This window comes from Haemaphysalis longicornis, unplaced genomic scaffold (assembly GCF_048455015.1).
Source record: "Haemaphysalis longicornis isolate Haplotype H1 unplaced genomic scaffold, Haemaphysalis longicornis Haplotype H1 scaffold_6, whole genome shotgun sequence".
NCBI lineage: Eukaryota > Metazoa > Arthropoda > Arachnida > Ixodida > Ixodidae > Haemaphysalis > Haemaphysalis longicornis.
In genome coordinates, this window is record NW_027526407.1 from 148,634,769 (window position 1) to 148,643,717 (window position 8,949).

The window sequence follows — 8,949 nt, forward strand, 5'->3', positions numbered from 1 at the left end:
CCCCCTCCTTAAAGCTTCAATACAGGCCCTACTCTTGACTTCAAAACACGTTTATTCTTTCTCTATTTCTCACTTTGACTTTCTGCTCAATGTTTATTTATATCTTATTTTTTGTTTCGTTCAGCATTGATGTACACGCGTGCCTAAAATGTTTTCCTTCGAAAATGCAAGTTGCGAGCCTAGCGAGAGTGCGAACTAATACTGACTGCTATTTTTATGAACAGCCGTTGCGATCCTAATGTGGTTAATATGCGCGTTTTACGGTCGAATTTTAGTCGTTTGGAAATCGTGTATTATTACTAGGCAAATGAAGGGGCACCGCCGGCTGAGTTCGTGCTCAAGTGGTGGGTATAGTGTGCACCTGTATCCTGAAGGTCGTAGTTACGCCCTTTTGTTGTAGTCAAAGATATCACTCTTCACACGCGCAATCAAGCTGCTCCGTCCTTTCTACAGTACTGTGAGATTCGGTGAGAGCTCTAGGCAAGGAAGGTTTATGTGAATCCTACACTGAACCTGTAGGTAAGTGTTCTTGCGCCTCATTATGTAATGCGATGCCGAACGACGAGTTTGTAAAAAAATAGCCATGAAAAAAAGCATAATTCAACCTTGTTTCCAAGACAATATGTTTATACTATTATTATCTTCCAGTGATATCATTCAGACAGGGCAGGCAAGGCTGGCAGTATCACCGGCCATCTCGTTGTTCCGCTGGGTTAAAAGTCGTTTGAATAAATTTGACAGTTGCGTTTTTTCTTCCAGGAAAGATTTGGACCCAGGCTAAGTTCTCTGATGTCTCTACTTCAGAATCCATGCGCTAAACGTGTCGTTCCTTTAACTTATTTCTCCTTTAAAGGGCAGCGTCAAGAAATGTATAATCTAGCGCATTTCACTTCTCGAAGCAGAAATTTCCGATCAATAATTGTAAACTCACGAATTCCAAAACGAAGGAAACGGCGTTAACTAAAGGCGTCAAATTTGATGATACGCCCTTCAGCGTAGGTGAGGATTTTTGCAGTGGTACACGTTTCATACGTAAAGAGCTGCTCCAGTTTGCGCGCCAGAACAACACCCCTTTCAAACTGCGTCACAAAAAACTTCTGATCGGGAAAAAACATTCTACTACGATATGACCACTAGCCAAGTAAAGGAGACCGTATCGCCTACACAATAGCTACCACCAAATCAGGCGAAAAGAAAAGAGTCATCTAAAGTGCAACCAAATCCTAAGCTACCCCCGCCAGCCCGTGTAAATTTTTGTTCATCCTTTTCCATTCTCTACACTAACATTCGAAGCATAATGCCCAAACGCGATGAGATAACTGACCTAATACAGACTTCGGAATGCGACATTGTCATGCTGACTCAGACTTGGTTATCCCCTGTTACTATCGACTCTGTAATCTTTCCAACGCTCCCGAACTTTCTGGTCTACCGACATGACCGATTAATTCTACGTGCCATAACATACGATGTACGGGAGCGGGGGACTGAAAAACGGGGCTGATTTCTTACACGCAGGGCAGACTTGACTTTATGCTTAAAATCAGGCAACCAAAAATGTTTAACAACCACTGTTTCAATAAATAAAGCATCAAATGACGGCAAATAAAAAGTTTTGAATATATCCTGTACATCTGTCAACGGCAATCCATAAGTGATAGACATCAATATATTTTTCAATAGGCTGTTCACGCGAGCTTTCCAACGGGATGAACGAAAATAAAAAATGGTTATCCCATACCTTAGTACACTATAGGCGAGGGCATGCGCAATACTTTTCTTGACGTGAAAGAGAACGAACGATTTAATGTTGTAAAGCACACAAGCCACACTTCGGAGCTTCCCACAGATATACGCTAAGTGTTCATGCCAAGAGAGTGCGGAATCAAAAGTAATGCCTAAATATTTAATAGAATCAACATAATTTACAACTGCACACTCGCAGGTGGTGCACTGGTGATCAGGAATATAAACAGGAGCGTTAATCACAGTAGTTTTCAACGGATTACGGAAACAGATTAGTTTTGTTTTACGGGAATTGATTTTAAGGCAATTTTCGGAGAACCAATGCACAGCATTACAAATGTCATTTTGAAGCATGTTTATCGCCTTTTTATAATTCACATGTTTAGCTACCAAGACTGTGTCATCGCGTACTGGTAAACTATACATTTAGAAATTGACATAGAAAAATCATTCATGTAAATGTTAAAAAGCAAGGGCGACAAAATGGAACCTTGTGGAACACCAGCAAATAGAGATAGTGGTCTACTGAAATGAAAATGATCATCAGTAGCAACAACCTGAGAGCGCTCCGAGAGATACTTATACAGAAGATCAAAAAACGGGCCACGGAATCCCAATAAGTAGAGTTTCCTTAGCAATAGATTATGACCGCAGAATTGAAAGCTTTAGAAACATCAATAAATAAAGCACATGCAAATAAGTTATTATCAATAGAATTGAACAGGTCATCAGCAATTTCTTCTAATACAGCAATTGTTCCACGGCCAGACACGAAACCATACTGCCGAGGCGACATAACCAAAAATTTTTCCAGAAAAGAAGACATAATTTGTAAAAGGTATTTTTCCAGAATTTGAGAAAGAATGGGGACTATTGATATGGGACTATACGAGTCGACTTTATCCTTCGGACCTCCTTTATAGAGAGGCTTAACGATAGCAGTTTTTTTATTGTTAGGAATGTCTGCGCCATTAATAAATCCATTAGGAATGAAAAGAATAACGTCCGATAAAACGTAGAAGTTCCTACAAAGCGTCTCTACCCTTATTCCATCATAACCCGAAAGCTTAATATTCCGGAAACTCAACAGTATGGACCTCAGCTCGGATTTAGAGAGGCAAGGCAGAAACGCCGAAGAAGGAACAGATTTATCTAGGGAGCAAGAATCAAGTAAAGGTGAAGTATTATCAGGAGTGATACGGAATGCATGGTTAAAAGCGTCCGCAACAGTTTCCGCACCGTCCGAAAAAGCTTTAAAGACCGGGGGATTACTAGTCTTTCCACGCAAGCTGTTGAATAAATGCCATGTCTTCGCTGGATTTTTTGCGCACTGGCTGAATTTCTGAAAGAAATGTGCACGCTTGACAAATCTTAAAAGAGCCACAACTCTGTTGCGAGCACTTTTGTAATGCGCGCCCAGAATCTCATCTTTACGTGCGCGCTTTACACGCTTCCATAGGCAATTCCTATACGAAATAGCTTGCATGACGCCAGCGGTTAGCCAACTGTAATCTTTACGCCGCTTCCTAATCACGGAAACAGTACTTGAAACCTGGAACCGTTTGAGATGCTCGCATAAGCTTGCGTACACGGTTCCAGGAGACGGTTTATCCGCTATCAGAGACGACCAGTCAAAATTAGAAATCAAGCGGTCAAACATATTTTTATTTACGAAAGAAAAACGGATATCTTGACAAACCGGTACCCTGTCTACCTGATAAGTAGGAGCAGAAGAACTATCAGATATTCGACATGCCACAATGTAATGGTCCGCCAACCTTTGAGCGATGAAACAAGACGAAAAAGAGCAATTTTCGGCCCTTAAAGCGATATGAACTAAACAAGATTGAACCAGTTTCCCGCGGACAACCTCTTCGCGAGTGACGAAATTGACTAAACTTTCAAGGCCAGACGAACAAAGCACTCCCAAATAATCTGCCACTGTAGATTGGGCGGACTGTAGTAAATTTACATTCAAATCCCCCGTTAAGCACAATTGATCAACTGCACCAAAACTTTTAAGTAAGGTATCGAATTCAATTAAAAATCTGGCAATACTATTAGAGGGAGGGCGATAAATTGCTAATAGCCCCATTGAAATACTACCGTAAGCTACCTTAACGGCTAATAATTCTGCATGTACCAAAGTTGCACCCAGAGGTGTCACTACAGAGTGCTGGCGAATGAAAATGGCAATGCCGCCCCCTCGACGGAATGAACGAGTGAAAAAATGCGAGCTGAAACCCTGCAATTAAAAAAAACCAGTAGGTGTGTTGATATTTATTTCCGTAAGAACAAAAATATCAACGAAATCAGCTGCGGATTCTGCAAGACTGCTGAATTCGTCCCAGTATTTCCGAAGACTGGGAATATTATTAACAATTATTAGATCCTGCTCAGACCTACTACTTAAGGAGTGCCGAAATGCGTTGAAGTCGGAAAATTCAAGGAAGTGAACTGACATGCCCGTTAGGCAATTTTAGCAATGTCAGCGATTTTGAAAATTCGAAGGAGGGGCGCGTTCTCGGTTTTTTTTGCGTAGATTTTGCCGCTCTTGAACCAACAGAAATTGTAGTCGTTAGCTGTAGCTGCCGTTCTGGCATGCCAGAACAAGTCACGGTTCCGCTTGGTCAAGTGTTCATTGAAAAACAATTTCGGCAACGCGCCTGACTGATGTAACACGCGTAGTTGGCCGCGTGCTCCCAACCACATTTCCGTGCAGCGGACGGACGCAAACCGAACAAGAATGGTAGGCGTTGTGTCACGTTTGCTGGGAAGCCTGTGCACGCTGAGCCCATCAGAAGCGGAAAAATGGGATAAGTTCAGTTTACCAGCGAGATGAGGGTGTTTCTGCTGCAAGTCCTCTTCCTGCTCAACCGGCATCCCATGGATCACTAGGTTTGCCCTCCGACTCTATTGTTCAGTGTCGTTCAGTTGATCGTGCAGACGTTCTGTCTGGGCTGCTTGTTCATGGACAACAGTTTTCAAGTCATCAACCTCCTTAGAACACCGGGAGACTTGTTCATGACAGCCCTTACTCTGAGCAAGGACAGTGTCATATTGCGAAGACATGAAAGAAACTGAACCTTCCAAGTCGTGGACTTGCGCAGATAAACCAGCGAATTCCCCTCTAAGTAGCAACAAGGAATCAACTTTCTCATGGAGTGCTGGTAACATTTCTAGGCTCTTTCTTATGCTCCGCAGCTCTGAAAGCACCGCGGACACTGACTCAGGCCACTCAACCTCGGTAACCCCATCCGACTGGGAGGTGGGAACCTGGCGTTTCTTACTCGCTCTACAGGTCTTGCAAACCCACACGTCCCTTTTTCCTTGACCCATCGTAGTGAACGTGTTTGGTGCAATGCCCGAGCAGTTCTGACCGAGGTGATAGAAGTAATTATAGTCCGAGCATTTCATGAATCTGCCGTCATCCGGCAGAGCATTCTGGCACGCAATACACATGCCATCTCCCGCCATTGGGAACAAACGAGTCAAAATCACACAGCAAGGGTGCAGTCGGCGGCAAACAGAAAAATGAATTAAAGCCTAATGTAGAAGGCACCAATTATTACCTGTCAAGAAGAAGGCGTGAGAACGCGGCAAAATTTCGCCGCCGACTGCGAAGGGGGAATGGGAAACACCCGCTGATATAGCCAGGCCGAAGCGGGACTGGTCAGGTGATGCGCAGAACTGCAGCCAGATAAAAGGCGATGCGCAGCTTCGTCGAAGAAAAGCGCATCAAGAGTCTCTTTGCATCAGCAGGTCCAGCAGGCCCCAGAAGACGCCAAAACTCGGTCGGACAGCAAATCCAGGAAATCCAGAAGTTGCGAAGAAAATTCACACCTTCCGGAGTAGGTTCGGCGGGGTAGAAGCCAGGAACTTGGTCGAACAGCGAGGCCACCCGGAAATCTGTCAAGAAGAAGGCGTGAGAACGGGGCAAAATTTCGCCGCCGACTACAATAGTAATAATCAATCAATCAATCAATCAATCAATCAATCAATCAATCAATCAATCAATCAATCAATCAATCATGTATATTTATTGTGCCCAGGAACAGCCGTGAGGCCTTGGTGCTGGTACACAGATGGATACAGGTAAAAAAAAACAAAAATTGAAAGGAAAGAACACTTTGACAGCGTATAAAATAAAAAAGTAGAAAAAAAAATTTTAGAATGTATAGTACAAAGTATACTGTACAAATCACTACAAAAACGTAGATAGCGTATACACTACATGCAATGAACACAAACAAAACTGACAGGATATAACAGAATTGGTAATTACATCGTACTGATGAAACAGAACATCTGCAAATAATAAACAATCAATCAATCAATCAGTCAATCAATCAATCATTTATTTGCGTGCCAAGGAACAGCCGGGGGGGCCTTTGTGCTGGCGCACGGAAACAAAACACACGAAACATAATGTACACATCTCTCAAATACAAAATAAAATACAAAATACAAAGGAAAAAAAACGAAAGGATTGCTTATGTTGAAGTTACGGAATGAAAGTCATTTAAGTGCATGAACTCAAGGATAAAAGACAAATGCAGAATAAGAGAAGTTGGCAGTTACGCCAATACAAACTCACAGACATGTTTGCGAAACAGAGTAGGGCAACCATTAAATATATCAAGGTAATCCGAGTACCGATTGTACGTGCATTGCAGTCGGAACACAGGGCACAAGACACGCAGACAATTGGGGTTGCAAAAGGTATCATGTTTCCTCGTCCACTTTTGCGGCACATAAAGACGAACATGTTGTAGCAGCTCACCACAAGACACTATGCCGTGCATAATTTTAAAGAGGAAGAGAATATCAGCCTTGTTCCGCCTGGAAGTTAAGCATGATAGCGTCAATGAAGAGGGCGATCCAGGGTTATAATTACTACTATCGCCAAAGCGATGGTTGAAGATAGATATGAACTTATTTTGGACCCTTTCTACAAGCTTACAGTTTGTTTTGCTCGTGCTGTTCCAGACACCAGATGCATATTCAAGCTGAGGACGACATATAGTTGTGTAGAGCTTGAGAAGGGAAAGCGGCTCCTTGAACTCCTTGGACACGCGACAGACAACGCCAAGCGATCGAAGAGCTCTACGAGTAATTACCTGAATATGTGGAGAGAAGCTCAGTTTACTGTCGAAAGTGACGCCTAGGTCATTAACCTCTACCACACGTGGGAGTAATTCACCGTTGATGTTATAGGGAAACAAGATGTTGTCAGTCTTTCTTGTGTATGTCATTACCTTAGTTTTAGATGTAATAATGAGGAGTTTGTTGCATGAGCACCAATGCGAGAAAGACGAGATTGCTCTCTGGAGAGCGGAACAGCTGGCAGAGTTGGAAACAGATTTAAATATTTTTACATCATCGGCATATAAAAAAAATTACAATCATTAAATATTGTCGCGACATAATTTTATTAATAATATTAATAATCAATCAATCAATCAATAAATCAATCAATGTTTATTAGAGTGCCCAGGAACAGCCGAGGCCTTGGTTCTGGCGCACTGAGGAAGACAAAATGCGGCACTAATATACAGCAGAAACTCGCAATATAAACAGTCAACAAGAAGAACGAGGGAAGAAAAAAAAGATCAGTAAAACCCTAAGGATAATAAAAAGGTATTCCAAAATCAATTAGACGATTAAGAAACTCTAATGGTGGATCAATGGCAAAAGTATAAAGAACAATGGTCACAGCAGTTGGGTGAAGTAAGCAGACATAAAAACATATTCGCAGATATAGGCGAAAACACAAAGCTTCAATTAAACATGAATGTATGAAACAAAATACAGGAACTGATTTATGAAAAACAGCAACAGAAGATGGAAAGTACCAGACACATCACAATAAATCGGGTGCGATGGAAAGCAAGTAGCATACCGTAATATATGACAAGTCGATGAAGCAGTTACAACCACAAAGTCACGAATATATTGGACTTACAAACCAGAAACAAGAACTATGAAGACATTTCATACATAAAAACCATATAAAAAACTAAAAAAAAGTGCCGAAAAGAAGAGTAATTATTGTATCACAGCTAACAACCCAGTCAAAAACTCCCGAAGGGGACGTTGAAATATATCAAGTTTCCCAGAGTGACAGTTATAGAGACGCTGCACTCTTTGGAGGGGGGAATGGGTGTTGAGTGCTGTAGCATTATGGAAAGGGGGGGTAAACCTTGTTGTTTTTTGCGAAACACGAAGGCTGACTTGTGCAAGTAGTTCCTGGCATGTGATAATACCATGAAGCAGTTTATATAGAAAAAGAAGATCTAGGCGGGTTCGCCGACAACTCAGAGAGACAGGCAATGGGAATCTGGATACTGCTAAGGCAGTCTCGGGAGGCCCAGAGGAAAAACGATGCCTGTATATTGATAGAAATTTGGTCTGAACACGCTCTATACGTTTGCTGTTAGAATGACAGGTTCCATTCCATACGACAGAGGCATATTCTAGTTGAGGAATACAAAGCGTTTTGAATAGTTTCAGGAATGAATTAGGGGACCGAAAGTCCCGTGGAAATCTGCATACAGCACCAAGAGAGCGAAGAGCCCGCTGAGTAAGTTGATCGACATGGGGCGAGAAAGTTAAGGCGCTGTCAAAGAGCACTCCAAGGTCTCTGATACCATCAACTCTAGACAGGGGGCCGCCGTCAATGGTGTAAGGAAAGTAAAGGATGTTTGTTTTTCGGCTATAAGAGATGACCTTTGTTTTCTTTGGATTAAGAGTTAATCTATTCTTTGAACACCATTTAGGGAACAAGGACCCATCTTTGTTTAGGGAAACACAGTCCTCAGCAGACTTAATACGTTTGAATATTTTGATGTCATCAGCATAGATTAGGAACGAAGACTTCTTGATTACAGCTGACACATCGTTTATAAAAATAGAAAACAACAGAGGGCCCAACACAGAGCCTTGGGGCACACCACTTGTTGTCCTGTACATAGCGGACTTCCTGCCGTTAACACTCACATAACAAAACCGATTGTGCAGGTAACTCCATAACAATGCCACGAGTGGTGCATCAACGCCAGACAGTAAAAGCTTATTAAGTAACAACGAGTGGCAGACAACATCGAATGCCTTGCTCAGGTCACAGTATACAACGTCCAACTGGCCCCTCTCTGAAACTGCTGCGGAGGCCTGCTCCATGAAGCAGGCGAGGTTTGTTGTTGT